Source organism: Corythoichthys intestinalis, chromosome 16, assembly GCF_030265065.1.
Source record: "Corythoichthys intestinalis isolate RoL2023-P3 chromosome 16, ASM3026506v1, whole genome shotgun sequence".
NCBI lineage: Eukaryota > Metazoa > Chordata > Actinopteri > Syngnathiformes > Syngnathidae > Corythoichthys > Corythoichthys intestinalis.
Genome location: NC_080410.1, coordinates 17,326,973 through 17,343,422, shown reverse-complemented (window position 1 = coordinate 17,343,422; position 16,450 = coordinate 17,326,973). Strand labels below are relative to the sequence as shown.

Below are 16,450 nucleotides of genomic sequence, written 5' to 3'. Positions count from 1 at the left end.
CAGTTGCATTGTTTGCATTCTTTGTTGATGAGACATTACTACTTAGCACGGAGCATTAAGCTAGTTAGCGATTATGCTAATCAGTGTCTTAAGTGTCTGTTTGTATTGAGTTTTTAGAGAAGCATATTAGCACTTGAGTGATTGTTAAATACTTAAATTGTCTCATTTCTTTTTATAAAGAAACCACACACATAAACCCATTCTTATAACAGCTTAGAGTTTAGTTTCCTTTCAACACAAACTCTCATTGAAACTGTAAATTGGCATACAAGAGAGTGGGCTTCAAATTGGAAGTCTTTATGAACAACACTTAGAAAAAGAGAACTTGATTCATTACAGTCTGCCTCCTCCTTATTTGATTCTGTTGTTTAAAGAAAATAAATGAGTCATTGATACAATTTATATTAGCGCTTTTCCCACAAGAAAAAAAAAGTCAATCAGCAGCCCTTCTTTTATGTGAATGAACAGGACTTTTGTCTGATTTTGTGAATTTGTGTGATTAATGTGAAATTCTTTTTATGTTTTATACTTAGAACCTTTATTAAAAACTTTAACAAGTTGCATGCACTTAACTATAGTCTACAACTGTATTGTTTTAAGTCAGGAAGCTGTAATCAAATTTTTTTTGAAGGAAATAGCCATTTAGTCTTTATTGTTACTTACAACATGTTTAGAACAACTTCAAGTTCAATGGCGTACCGCAAGCAACACGTCACTTCCGCCAATTAATATTCATGACATTAGCTACTGTTGCTAAGTAGAGACAAGCCACTGTTTGTCCCTAATAGGAAATGAATGGAAATCGTGTACGAAGGAGATGTTTACAGAGCTAAACCTACCAATTCTCTCCGAAAATGATGTTCCTGGTGCCAAATTGACTGGCAAAGATGTGGAAGGACATAAAAATGTTCAGTTAAAGAGATGGCTTTAGTGTCGAAGGCCGAAAAAAATGAGCCGACCTAAGCATAGCTTTAGCTTTTTTATCGACGTGACTGACAATGACATTCTCCTGTTTCAACAAGCTATCCTTTACCATCAGCCCTGTCTTTCTCATATATCCTCTGGTTGTCCTACGTCTCTTACCGTTCTTGGGGGTAATTTAGTTAGCTTTGTGTAGCGATCGCAAATGCTACTCAGTGACAGCCAACAAACACTTTTATTTTTTTCATTGATAACACATCTTAATTCTATAATTTAGTTACACTTTCCCCTTACTAAAGTTGTTTTTTTAATATATATATAACAGAAACGGTAACAGTGGCAGTCAGATACCATTGTAATTCTTTTCAGGTCATTCATTGTCAGACAGAAGCAGTACGGCACAACGTTACGCTAAAAAAAATAAGTTAAAAATATAAAATATGGCTTACCTCTTTGTCCTCTGAAAGACCATGCCCACCCAACATAATGTTTACTGCATATGAAATGTGAATGGATTCACCCAGCTGGTGTTAAAGTCCGCGCAAGTTGATTCGGTCTTCACATTTTTTTCCTCCCGAGTTTTTGGGTTCCGGAAATGTATGAAGAAAACATCCTTCATGTGTCGTAATGTCTAGAGTCGTTTCTACAAGTTCCAAAAAAGCAAAGCGTGATCGGCATGTTCGTTTTTGAAAGATTACCGGAGAAAAGTAGCATAAATTACGTTGTGTCTATGCAAGGGCGGGTCTATAATGTCCCACTTCGGCTTTACTTCCGCTTTACGATGCGACGTCACGGTTTAAAAATAGCCTGCGTGCGGTATGCCATTGTAAAGGTAATTGAAAGAAGTCACATTAATCTGATTAATTAATCGTCAGATTAATCTATTATAAAAGTAATCGTTAGTTGCAGCCCTATCGGCAACAATTTGAGCCTTGAGCCTTATTCCTTACAATTCGTCAAATTCTTTAGACAGGTAGACAGATAGTAAATTCATCCATGAGGGAATTTAAAGAATGGCACATCCCAATCTAGTATCAAAAAACCTTCAGAAGTTGGTTTAAGGTCTTTGACAAACTGTATGAATGCCTTGAGTGTCTTTTCATGTGTTCGTAGCCCAAGAGATTTATGACTGCATTTTAGTAATTATTGTGTAATTTAACTACCCACAAATATGTGTGTGAGTAAATGCATATTGGTACATCTAAAAGAAAGAATGAAGACCATGATTTGTATCTGCTCTACTTTATTTGCTTATTATATGCTATTCTGGTCACGATACCTATGGTTACGTTTTTCACACATTTAATATCTAATATTTACCACAGTTATTGAGTCAACTCCAAAACAAAACAAAAATATAGTACATTAATAAAACTCTGTGAAATGTTGCAAAACAGGTTAAATCTTACAAGAAGCTACCTAACTAGTATTGAGGAGAACAGCTCAAACATCCTGGATCCCTGCCAATAAGGTCACCAGAAGAGTAAAGGTCATAGCATGACATAAATAGATCCAGAATCAAAATTATGATGTTGGTAAGACCTCCTGAAGCTATGGTGACGCTAGTAAGATCGGAAGGCTTATGTCAAATTCAGCAAAATTTAGTTAGCATTAGGGCTGTCAAAATTATCACGTTAACGGGCGTTAATTAATTTTTAAAATTAATCACGTTAAAATATTTGACGCAATTAACGCGTGCACTGAATGAGCCGATCTCGCATTGCCTCAAACAGATTTCAATGAGGCCGTTTATGGACATTAAGAGTGAAGAGAATGCCACCGACCGCTTGGGGGCAGCACAGCGCCGTTCCATACTAATGTTATTCCTTCTAATAGTGGGAGAATTAGTAATTGTGAGACGTTTATGCTGTTGCTTTGTGCTCCACACATATTTCGGTAAGTTTGCTTTCTTTTAGTGGCAATTATGTGTCTCTTGTTGTATTTTGGGTAAGATATGCACAGAGATATATCTTTTATAAAGGCGAGTGGACACAGGCGTTCTTTGGGGTGCGCCGTTTATTGGCATACGCTTCTGCAACTCCTTCACAACAAACAGAAGTATCATTTAGTGAAAGCACAACAAAATAATATTGCTATCTCTCAAAAAAAATAATGTTCACAAAAAGAAAAGCATTTCAGTCTGTAGTAATGAGGCCCTATTCTCACACAGCTAAACAACAATGCAAAGTGAACTGGCATTACTCAAGAGTTTGGTCACTCAATTCTTGTTATTTTTATTCTTCTTATTATTATATTAACTCTACTTTTGATTGAAAATTGTACAAATTTTATTAAAACGAAAATATGAAGAGAGGTATTAATATAAAATTACTATAACTTGTAACTATAACATTTATCTTTTGTGAACTACAAGTCTTACTATGCATGGATCACTTAAACAGAAAGAATGTTAATAATGCCATTTGTGGATTTATTGTTATAATAAACAAATACAGCACTTATGTACAGTATGTTGTATGTATATATCCGTCTTGCGTCTTATCTTTCCATTCCAACAATAATTTACAGAAAAATATGGCATACTTTAGAGATGGTTTGAATTGCGATTGTGATTAATTACGATTAATTAATTTTTAAGCTGTAATTAACTCGATTAAAAATTTTAATCGTTTGACACCCCTAGTTAGCATATGACTTTGTTTAGTATTTGAGATTGGCACTCAATTACCATAAATGACAAATTTCAATATTTTATTTAGAACAAATCATAGATGACAGAATAAAAGATTAACCTGAGAAATGTATGTTTTTTAAGAGAAAAGTATGTTGATTAAAATTTTCAAGGTGTCAACAAATCTTTAAAAAAATAAAAAAGAAAGGTTTATGTTTTTTTTTACCACTGTGAGGCATCCTCTCTTCTTCTGAAAACATTTGGGGGGCTCAGAGGAGTTTCTCAAGGTTAGAAATAGGAATGCTGTCCTGTTCTTGTCAAATTCAGACCGCTAACTGTTCAACTGTCTTAAGCCTTCTTTGTTGCACCTGCCTCTTTATGATGCGTCAAATGTTCTAAATAGGTGAAAAACCTTGACTGACGGCTGTCCATTTCAATACCCAGATCATTTTGTTATTAATGCTGCATGTTAACGTACAATTCACCCCTCCCAGTCAAGATGAATTGGACATGTAGTGCCATCAATAGAAGCCAATGAGTTTAATGAGTACCCTATAAAAGGGTTAAACTTGTTTTGCGCTTCCTCTGTGTTCATAAACTCTCCTTAATTCATTGACTGCCATTGACAGGTGTCAAATACATTTGAACTGGGATTTCTGGCATTGAATGGTTAGGTTTTAGTGCCACTTACAGTGATAGGCATTCAATTCATTTGGACTGGGAGGGACTTGCAGCAATAATTCAATCACGGACTGTCCTCCCAGTCCAAATGGATTGAACATCTGTCACCATCGATAGTAGTCAGGAGATATTTCATTTGTTTGATACGTTTCTGTGTTGTAAGTAATAGCATGAAGTTACTGTTAAAGTGCGTATGACACCAAAAAGCATGTTTATTTCAAATTTCACGCAGTGTTTTACGCTCCTGAATGAAATGGAACGCTTGGCATAGGCGGAGTTTGACTTTTGGCGCTGGGGGGGCACAACATGTTGATGACCCCGAACTTAACTTACAAAAATATTTATAATAATAAGTTGACAATGAGCGTTTACTGTTTCCCATCATTCTTGAGGGGAATTCTAAATCAGGCTGCTTAGGCAATACTTTTCGCCAAGATCGTCATCCATTGAATATGGTACGCCCGCCGGTGTCGTGCCAATGTAGTTACCCCAGTAAAAATTGTATATCCTGGGCGGAGCCATATGGAGGTAGATTTGTGTCTTTATTATTCAATCCAAAAAAAAAGTTGCTTCAAAAAAAAAAAAAAAAAAAACTTGCTTCAATCAAAATATATATTTTCAATCCAAAAAAGGCGCTTCAATACAAAAAAAATGTTTGAAAGCAAAAATAAATTTGAACCTCAAAAAAATGCATGTGAAAGCTATTTTTCTGTGATTGATTTTTTTTTTTTTTTTGATTGGAGTCAAGGTTTTTTTTTGATTGAAGCAACTTTTTGATTGAAGTAATGCGGATTTGTGTTTGGGCCATATTTTGGCTAGGACATTTTTGTCTTTATTTTTCAATCAAATAATAAGTTGCTTCAAAAAATACATATATTTTTCAAAAAGAAAAATCATTTCAATCAAAAAAAGAAAAAATTTCAATCATAGAAAACGTTTTTGAATGCGAAAAAGTATTTGAGATTGAAAAATTTGCATTTGAACACTTAATTTTTCGTTGAAAATTTTTTCTTTGATTGAAGCAATCCTTTTTGTGTTTGAGCCATATCATGGGTAGGACATTTGTGTGTAAATCATTCAATCCCCAAAAAAGTTGCTTCAATCAAAAATATTTTCAATCAAAGAAAAAAATCATTTGAAAAATAAAATTGCCCTCCCCTATTTTTTTTTAAAATCATATGCAAAGCAAATGACCATCTAAGGTGCTAGTCACATGATCTGTTCGAAAAATAATTTTTGACCCATTATAAAAATATATTTTTTGTTAGTTTCATTCATTTTTGTTACAGTTTTATTTCTTTACAACTTATATACATATACATATATATATATATATATATATATATATATATATATATATATATAGGAAAGTCAATTTCGTGCAATGACACTTTTCGGCCACCAGGGGGGCCTGGACCCCCTGCCCACCCCCCCTTAAAATCCGCTTATGCCGCTTGGATATGAGTGGAAGCTATCGTTTTATATATTAAATCATAATAAGTGACTTCCGGCTTCAGTCTCGGGTTTAGGATGAATGCGAATGTGACGTCACCCGGGTCAGCATCACATAATACAGCATTGCTTTATAGCATGCAGATGGACTGCGGATTCAGCCGATTTTGCGGATTAATTCGTTTATTTTTTACCTCACGCTAGCCAGACGTCTGCAGAAAATTGTTGCTGGACCAGGAAGAGGCGTGTGAGCCTTTTTGGGTTTCAAAAGGTTCCCATACACCGCGGATATTGGCCAAAACAAGCCCTACAACTGTGGGACCATTGGACTTACGAGGAAGTGAGTAAACATTGTATTTTGTACCATATTAAATACTGAGATCATGGCACACGTTTTAATACGGAGGTGGCTTGCATTTTGTGGCTTTTTGTCCACCGAGAATGCCACTCGGCTGACGACCTGTGTGCACCCCCTCTATACTCGGCTTATTGCCATCTTCATGTCCCCGGTGTTCTGTCAAATTTTCAACGCCATCAGAAATTGCAACCTTGTGTTAAAAATGGCCATGAATACAGTAATTAGAAAGTAAACTCTACAAACTTTCTTTAAATAAAGGACTATTTACTTCCATTTCAACATGGACGGACATGCAGAAAAGTTCTCCTCAGACACATCCTGCCATTGCAGCTGCACAAAAACTGCACGCCTCTCTCACTGTTTACGTCTTTGCCGTATGGTAAAGCATGATTTTACACCATATTCGTGTTGACCATGTGGCAGCTACGCGCTCCTCCGAGGTCGGCCGATTTGTCTGGTGGTACTCTCCAGCTGCTTCCCCGGTGAGCGCCCCTGTCTGCAGCAGGGGAGCGAGCTGTAACTTGCTCGCCGGCGGGCGGGTTGCTGATCAGCGAAGACAATCGACAACCCCGCCACCGTGTGACATGATCCGGGCTAGTTTTCCATAATTTTTTGCTTCGAAAAGTGAAAATAAAGACTTTGAGACATCACTCGGTTCAGGTTGGCATGTTGGCTAGCTGTCACGCCTCTTAGTTTGTTTACATTCTCCGAAGCCGGGGCAGGGAAATGACAAAAGCCAGACTAACTACGGTGACATAAAACATCATTTGGGAGGTGCGACAGTTTTGACCATTACGGAGTAATCTTGCCATGGCGTACTGAATAATTGCATTTTTATTATTTCATATTCCATTTAGCACAAGACTGTTATTTGTCATGACCATACCATTTATTTAGCAATTGGGGAAAAATACTTTGATAAAAAGAATATCCTGTAAAAATATTGGAGTAGAGAGACTGCAACAATGACATTTTGCGGCTCTCTTAATCGCATTTTCCTCATTCTGAATAATTCCCCCTCAATGGGCTGAATTCTAAATCAGATGAAACCATGACCCTGCCCACATCATCCTCCTGTTGGGGACGCTAGAGCCCTTTAATGGTAGGCGTGGCTAAACAGCGGATTAAAAAACTAATTTCTCATCATCTGTGCTTTGCCAAATTGTTGTATATAGTCGAATCTAGTGCTGCAACGATTAATCGATTAATTCGAGTATCTGATTAGAAAAAAAATATTTGAATTACATTTTGTTGCTTCGAGTATTCGTTTAATTGAAGTGGCGTTGTAATGGTTTATTTTTAAAGTTTTTGCATTTCGTTTTATTGATTAGGGTGGATACACTACCCTCTGGTCTGCTTCATTTCATATGGCTGAATCCAACTGCTCCTGTTCAGACCAACAAAAGCTGTTTTTTTTTAATGCATTCGTAATTTAGTTTATAGGTATATTTAGCCGTTTTTGTGGGAATGTGTGTCTGAACCATTTGTTAGGAGCGTTGCAAAAAAAAAAAACGTTAGCATTTTATAGCATTTAAGCTCATGGACTTTGTTATGTTCGCTTGCCAATTGTTCTTTTGTTGTACATAGATCCTTATTTATTTTTTTATACCGTCTGTGGCTCAGCTCAGGTATTTTAATTTTTCATGTTCCTTATCCGATTATTCAAACTAACTAGTTCATCGATTAATCAACTACTAAAATAATCGATAGCTGCAGCCCTAGTCGAATCGTCTCAAAATATGACTGTAATTCACCTAATAATGCTATTTAAGATTTTTTTTTCCTGTCGTACGCACTTTGAGGTCAAAGTAAAAATATCGCCCAGCCCTACTTTATTCTGAAGTAATGATCAAAGGATATAATTTGAAAATATCTGCAATACAAACAAATTAAGGATACTTGTGTGCATGTAAAATTAACATATAACGTATGATAATAGGAATAACACAACAATGCCATACAAATATATTAAAGAATTTTAAGAATTTGTGAAAACCTTGGCGTCGGCTCACAACCGAAATGAGTGGGCGGCAAAAACAAACGACTAGTTAACAATGTAGCCTGTACCTGACTGTCTTCCACCGTGTGCCACTCTGGATAATTCTAGATAGTAAATGCAGTTAACGCTTAAGGCGTCATTGTGTGTCGTAACTGTGGTTAAACGACGCGACCATGACAACCTTAGGCGAAACTTGTTTTCATGTTGCTTTACTCTCGTAAACCGGTTTAATTACACTGACTGCAGTCTCTGGCATGTTTGCTCTCCATCCTTGCACCATCCGCGTCCAGCGGTGGTGAGTGGAACCCGATCCGAATAATAAACAAACACCACATTAACCCAGGGTATATTTAGTGTGCATTAGCCAATGTACAACGTCTCGGTTCATTTTAGAGAAGTACTCGTTCAGCACACAGAGCTCCATTCAGCTTCGGCACCATCTCCACCCGCGCGAAGCGCAACGAGAAAATAGGTGCAGATACGCTTAAATTAAAGCCTAACTATAAATGTAAGACGAGAAAATATAATACAATACGAGTAGAAATTTACCTTGAAATTGTTGGAAGGTGCTTGCCTGGCAATGTGACTAGTAGAGAAGCGTATGTTTGTGCCCCTCCCTCCTTACCGGCAGCGGATGTGAGCACTCTCGCTGGAAACTAGCCTAGCTTGTGGCTAATAACTCACAAACGCGGCTTTCACTCAACGCTGGCGGCCAAAGATCTTCTATGTTGAAGCAGAGGACTTACTCGGATTGTAAATCAGTGGCTAGATGTTTGAGCCAGACTGCACACATAATACTGAAACGTTGAGTTACAGTAACCTGGTCGAAATTATCCTATATTTAGAAGGAATTACTTCCATTAAAATAATGACAAAATTAGGGTGGCCATACGTTCTGTTTTATGCTGGACAGCCTTTCATTTAAAAGTCTCATCTTGCGTTCTGTACAGAGTATAGAAGGACACTAATTTGTCTTTCTTTTTGGAGGTGTACCTGAACGAAACACAGAGCAGTGTGTTCGCGAGTGCTTGCTGGATTCAGAGTAATTTCAGCTCGGCATTATTTCGCCCCTGCAAGGGCATAGGTTTGCATAGGGACGCTAGGGACAAAACACTACCAACTTTTCAGGATGCTCAAATTGTCACACCAACCTTTAAGCAACCTTATTTGGATTGTACAGTTATAATCAGGGGTGAAAGTGGGCCAGAACGGTCAGGAACGCAGTTCCGGTATATGATTCAGGGCCGGTGTTCTGTCAAAATTTGCTCCATTATAAAATTTTGCTCCCAAAGCTTTTGTGGAGCTGAAAATGCCGTCTTTTATTTTCAGTTGGACTCTCAATGTTATCCAAAGGTGCTAACTAAACTAGATACATCATAAACATACATGTGCAACACGAAAATGGCGTAAATTAATACTTAACGACACGGCGAAGTCATTAACAGTGAGAGCGCGGGGTGCAGTTGCTGTGTGCAGCTAACATGGTAGGATGTGTCTGAGAACTTTTGTACATGTCTTTACATGACCAAACTTAAGTAAATATTCCTTTCTGTAAAGAAAGTTTGTAGTGTTTACTTTGGAATCGCTGCATTCGCGGCCATTTTTAACGTTACGCGCATGCGCAAAACCGCAAGGTAGCAATTTTTGATGGGTTGCAAAATTTGTCAGAACACCGGAATGCTGTTCCGGTACACGGTGCTTTGATTCCAAAAATATGACGGCAACTGTCAAAACGCTATGTTAAAAAAATAATAATGCTAAGCTGCCACACATGCATTTCATCTCCAAGAAGAAAACAATCTACCAACATTAGATTTACATACACAAGTGTTAACAACAAGCATAATAAAGTGCTTGTGTCACGTAATCTGTTTCCGCCGATATTTATTGTTTATTTCATTTCATGGACGGCATGGAGGTTACCCCAGCTGCTGCAGTTATCAGTTATCTTAGTCTGACGATAATGAGTCACGTCAATGTGCGAATGCACGCAGCAAAGCAAAACGCCTGGACTCATTTATCCGTTCAATTGGCTGACATACTGACACGTGATCAGCAGAGATAGTTAGCTCTGATTGGTTCAAATGTGCATGTTTTCTGGAACAACAACAAACAAAAAAAAGTTTGTTGAATTGATGCGACAAAAAAGGGCAATGCAACAGAAAATGGAACAAATCTTTAAGAGCAAGGAAAGAGTTGAGGAGGCTTATTTATCATATTTAGTTATATTTGCTCTGATGGAGAGGTTCAGAACATCTTAGCTGTCAATGTGCACTTTCGACATATATCTGTTCATTTATGTTAGGCTACTTATTCATTTCCTTCTGATTTAAAAAAGTCAATGTTTGCGCGATCTTCAAAATATATTCCATTTCACTCTGCATAATATAAGTCATTTGTACTTATTTTTCTGATTGTATGTTACTTATATCTTTATTATAAAAAAAAAAAGAAAGAAAGAGCAAAAGTAAATGTTTACATTAACTTCAATTGTGATATACATCCTATGTTCTTAAGTAGTTCTTAAATGAGTGAAAATAAAAATTAGGAGATGGAGGTTGGGGTTATTGCTGTGTTTGTTGACTTTTATTTTGCAAATCATTGAAAAATACAATTTTATAATTTAAGTTTTTATTTTTTTTTCCGACTCACAAATAATACACAGTACTTTGTACTTACAATAGTGAATAAAGATCGTCCATTTCTCGATTCATTGCTTTTCCTCTTAAAGGAAACGAGAAAAAAATAACACAATAACTTGAAAAAAAACAAAAAAAACAAAACAAAAAAAAAACAGAAAAAAATTAATTAATTAATTAATAAATAAAGAATTTGGGAGCACATCAGGAATTGTTTTCTTACCCAGCAAGATAGGGATGTACTTTTTTGTTTGAGCGTCAATTGAAATCCATTCTAACTGGTGTCACGTACTCAGTCCATTTGGACCATATCAAGTAAAATCTATCCATCTGCAATGTAAGTGAAAATGACAGCTTCTCCATAATGTAAATTTCATGTATAATATCTATCCATTCCTCAATGGTTGGTGATTGTTTCTTGAGCCATTTCCTGGTAATAGATTTCTTGGTGGCTGCTAATAAAATATTGAACAGTTTTTTATCATTGACTTTCAGCTTATTCAGTTTCAAATCACCCAAATACAGATATTCACATTTAAAAGGGATATGTTGCCCGAAAATATTCTCCAAGTGTGTGTGAATCTCAGTCCAGTATGGTTTAATAACATTGCATTTCCAAAATATGTGTGAATGGTCCGCTCCATTTGTTCCACAGTCTCTCCAGCAGGCATCTCCTTTACCCAGGTGTCGTTTTTGGATCGGGGTTATAAAGTACCTCATGATGTTTTTCCAGCAGAATTCACGCCATATATTTGAGCTCGTTATAGTCCATTGCAGTTGGCACATGTTCTCCCAGCTTTTTTCGTCTAGTCGCATATTTCCCTCCCCTTCCCATTTTTGTTTTATATACTGAGTGTTCTCCATCTTGGTTAGTCTAATAATTTTATGCAATTTGGAAATAATTTTATTGCAGGTTTTGGACTCAAGAAGGTTTACAATTTCTTGTAGGACCAAATTTTCATGTCTATTTATATTTTTTAATATGTTATGGTGAAAATAGTGTCTAACTTGCAGGTATCTATAAAAATCGTCTTTTTCTAGGCCATTTTTAGATATCAGGGTTTCAAAGTCCTGAAATTTACTGTCTTGTGTGAATGATTGATATGAGGTCAGGCCTTTTGAAATCCACTTTTTAAACCTATTATCTGTTTTGTTTGGTGTGAATTCTGTGTCGAGGGCACACCATCTCAACCTTTTGAGTGAGTTCTCAATTTTAAGTTTTTTGCATACCTCCTGCCAGACCTGCAACAAGTGATGAGTTATGTTGCCATCTGCAATGTTCAAACGATGCCACAGTACATTATCAGCCATCAAAGCAGACATTGGCATTCCCTGGAGATTAGAACATTCAATTTCTTTCCAACCCGCACTGTATGTTGAGGAACATAAACAAATCAAAGGTCTTAGCTGGGCTGCGTAGTAATATTCTTGTAGGTTTGGAAGTCCCATTCCACCCTTGTTTTTGCTCAGTTGCAGTGTTTTGAATTTAATTCTAGCCCGTTTTCCTTGCCAGATATATCTCAAAATTAATCTCTCCCATTCCAAAAATGGTTTCGATGGTATCTTAACAGGTAGACATTGGAAGAGGTAAAGCAGTCGTGGAAGTATGTTCATCTTAATTGATTCAATCTTAGAACTCAGACTAAGGGAGGGTATAACATTCCATCTTTGCAGATCTGCTTTTAATTTTAAATTTAAAGGATTATAGTTAAATTCGAATAACTTTGTCAAATCTTTAGGTATCTGAACCCCAAGATACTTAATTGAACCCGCCTCCCAGTTCCATTCGTACGTTGTCCTGATCTGTGGTGGAGGATCATAGTTGAATGTCAGGGCTTGTGTTTTATGTATGTTAATTTTATATCCCGATAGCCTGCCATATTCCTCTAACATATTCATTAATTTGGGTAATGTCTGTGTTGGTTGTGCTATGGTCAGCAATAGGTCATCTGCAAATAATGCCAATTTTTGTTCCCCTGGTCTCATGATTATACCCTTTATGTCTAGCCTTTGTCTGATCAATTGGCCCAAGGGTTCTATGAATATGGCGAAAAGGAGTGGTGACAGGCAGCAGCCCTGTCTTGTTCCCCTTTCCAGTTTAAAAGGCTCACTCAGTTCCCCATTAAGTTTAATTCTTGCTAGTGGGTTTTTATACAACGCTGCCAAAATTTCTATCACTGATGAGTGGAAGCCAAATTTTCCGAGTACTTCATAGAGGAATGTCCATCTCACCGAATCAAATGCCTTTTCAGCGTCTAGGCTTAACATCAACATCTCCTCTTTTTCTCCCATTACTTGTTTTATCACGTGTATTATCTTCCTAATGTTATCCTGTGTTTGTCTTTGTCTTATGAAGCCCGTTTGATCCATGTGTATCAGATCTGGTAGTACTGATTTTAATCTGTTAGAGATTATGGAGGTGAATAATTTATAATCAACATTTAGGAGGCTAATCGGTCGGTAATTACCACATTCGAGGCTATCTTTTCCCTCTTTTGGTATTATTGTGATTATTGCATCTTTCCAGGAGGGTGGGGCTATTTTCCTTTCTAGAACCCAATTATATGTTTTCAGTAATGGTGGAATTAATTGTTCCTGCATTGTTTTATACCACTCTGAACTGAAACCATCAGCCCCTGGTGATTTAGCTGTCTTTAGTTTCCCGATCGCTAGTCTTAATTCATCTTTTGTTATTTTAGCTATTATTTTGTCATTTTGTTCCTCTGTTAGTTGTGGTAGTTGAAGGTGAGCTAGAAGTTCTTTGATCTGTGTATTATTATTTAATTGTGGTTGAGAATATAGTTCTTCATAGTATTTCCGAAAACATCTTTGTATTTTTCCCAGGTTACTTTCTATTTCGTTGGTTTTGGGGTTTTTTATTTTATAAATAGTTCTCTCAGCTTGCTGTTTTCTAAGTAGGTATGATAAGAGTTTCGTTGACTTCCCTCCCACCACATAATGCTGTTGCTTTGTAAAGAGGATTTTTTTCTGAGTTTCTTGTGTGTTCAATTCATCTAGTTCTTTGTTTACGGTTTTGATTTCTGATGCAGTTTCATCTTTTATTGTTCTTGAATGTGCTTTTTGGAGATCTTTCAACTTTTCCTCCAAGGTTTTAAGTTTTTGTTGTCTGAGTTTTTCCTCATAGGTAGAGATGGCTATTATCTGACCCCGAATGACAGCCTTTAACGCGTCCCACATTATGGGTGGTGTTACCTCGCCGTTATCATTTTGTTCGATATATCGTTCGATTTCATTTTTCAATTTTTGTTTAATATTTATGTTATTCAAAATGTTAGAATTTAGTCTCCATGATGTTGTTTTAAACCTGTTACTTAACTGGATCGACATGTAGATATGCCCGTGATCTGATATTGTGCATGGGCCAATTATACAATCTTTTACTCTCTGTAGATCTTCTTTAAACACGAAAAAATAGTCAATCCGAGAGTAAACCCTATGTGCTGACGAATAGTGTGAATAGTCTCTGCCTGCCGGATTCAGTTCTCTCCATACATCCATTATTCCCATTTCTGTCATGTAGATTGTAAGTTTTTTTGTAATATGTTTTGTGTCCGATTTACCATTTGAGGTGTCTAATTTTGGATTTAATCTTATGTTGAAATCCCCTCCACATATCATAGACCCTTGACTTTTTGTTATCATCAATTCAAATACATGTTTGTATAATGACCAATCACTGCCAGGGGGAACATATACATTAAAGAGACTTGTTAATTTACCCTCTATTTTTCCTGTTATCATAATATATCTCCCTTCTTTATCTTTTATTTCTGACACATGTTCATAGTTTATTGCTCCCGAAATAAGAATTGCTACTCCCCTTCGCCTTCCTGACTCATGAGAAGAAAAGTAGACATATTTATAGCCTGATTTTTTCAATTTAGTATGTTCTAGATCACTAAGATGTGTTTCTTGTAAAAAGGCTATTTGTATTTTGTCTTTTCTAAGTTTTGTCAAAATTTTCCCTCTTTTAATAGGGTTGAGTACTCCGTTTATATTAAATGACGCAATTTTCATTAGATTACCTTGCATCTATAATTGTTTCTCTAAACCACTTCAACATCCTGGTGTGCTCCCATTTCCCCTTGAAAACATAGGGGAGAGAAAAACAAACAAACATAACAGTAAACAAACTCAAACTATCTAACAATTTAACCCAAATCAAGTTTTGTGGCTTCCTATGTAGGGGTCTTTGAACTTGACCCTGATGAGCCTCTACCATAGGCTCGAAGGGAACGGTCTCACCTCCTTGACTGGAGGGAGAAGCCCTTTCTTGCAACGGCAACGTGTCCCTTAAGTAGTATCCCACGGTGAACCTTAATTATTTAATACCACTACTATTCTAATATATCTATACATACATATACATATACACAATCACACACACTTACAGTGGGGAGAACAAGCACCGGACACACCGCCAATGGGAAAACCCATTGGCAGCGTGTCAAATACCTGCCCTCCCCACTACATGCATATTCATATAAATACATACACACACATACATGCATATATACGTACACACATATATATGTGCATACATATACTCACATACATAAATGCATATAAAGACGGTTACATCACACACCCACACACACACGTTTTATTTAATTTTTTAATTTTTTTTTTTTTTTTTTAATTTTAAATGAAAATCAGTTTTTGTATGTTATAGAAATAACTGTGCCAAAACAGTTTTCTTTGCACTTCAGTAGTTTTAGGAGGTTTGACCCCCCCCCCCCCCCCCCCCCAAAAAAAAAAAGAAAATAAATAAAGAAAATTTCTGGCTCCATGGCGACCTTCACGTCGGGGAGTTCCGGCAAGAAATTCGAGCCACTTTCACCCCTGGTTATAATGTGTTCAGTTATATAGGTCATTTAGGTTGTCCTCCCATATGTTGTGACGATAGAATTGACCCTACCATTATTAAGTGAACTATTTTCATTATTTGCAGACTTACATTTACCCCCTTATCACTTGCTGAATGAGCTGTTTGATTGGGTGATGACTTGATCCCCCCCTCGGAGGCACACAGAATTACATCACATGTCCACATGCTGCCTCCTCCGCCCGCTTCGAAGAGGAGGATATTAGAAGTTTTTTGTTTTTTTTCTTGGCCAGCAGCGCTGTAAGTAATGTGAACAGTCATTGTTGTGAAGGTGGGAAACGGTGGGCACCACTAATTTTGCTTCTGAAAGTCCGACCTGTATCACAGTTTAGTGTTACCATTACATTACACTGTGTGAACTTGCTAACCTGAGTAGAAGCTGCTTCGGGAGAAGTGTCCTCCTGTATGTGTATTCTACTATGCCAAAATTGATTAAAATGAGAAATACTGTGAACTCTGCTCAGGGAACCAAGGTGTACCCCCTTCTTCCCAGTTTTCATTTTTATTTCGCTTATGTGGTCTTAAAGCAGCCCAAAGGAGCTTTCATTTTTTGTTGAGTTTGGCTTTGCTTGTGGACAAAAGTAGAGTTTTTCCTGAAGGAAGGCTCCATTTTTATTTATTTTTGTTATTCCCTGACTAAGACATTGTTTTTTTTGTGATATTTAATTTATTTAGACAAACAATTTTGAGTGGTATTAAGACAAAAGTTTATTTTTTTGCATTCTGGATATTGAAGAGATGATTAACAATTGTGTATTTCTTTGTATGTAAATACACAAATTTTTGTTCAAATATTGCAATTGAAATTTGCTGATAAAAGCAAAAAGCTTCTATATTTAATTTTTGAAAAAACTTGTTTGTC

The 16,450-nt window shown here is 36.6% G+C and overlaps 1 protein-coding gene across 2 annotated transcripts in view; it reads right to left on the bottom strand.

Moving 5' to 3' along the window:
* The window catches only part of cpt1a2b (carnitine palmitoyltransferase 1A2b), a 56,501-nt gene extending 47,760 nt beyond the window's left edge, over positions 1–8,741 (bottom strand). For both annotated transcript variants that reach the window (XM_057861464.1, XM_057861465.1), the window contains exon 1: positions 8,593–8,741. The gene's annotated coding sequence lies outside the window, so the exon portion shown is untranslated. The remainder of the gene's footprint in view (positions 1–8,592) is intronic.
* Positions 8,742–16,450: the final 7,709 nt, after the last annotated feature.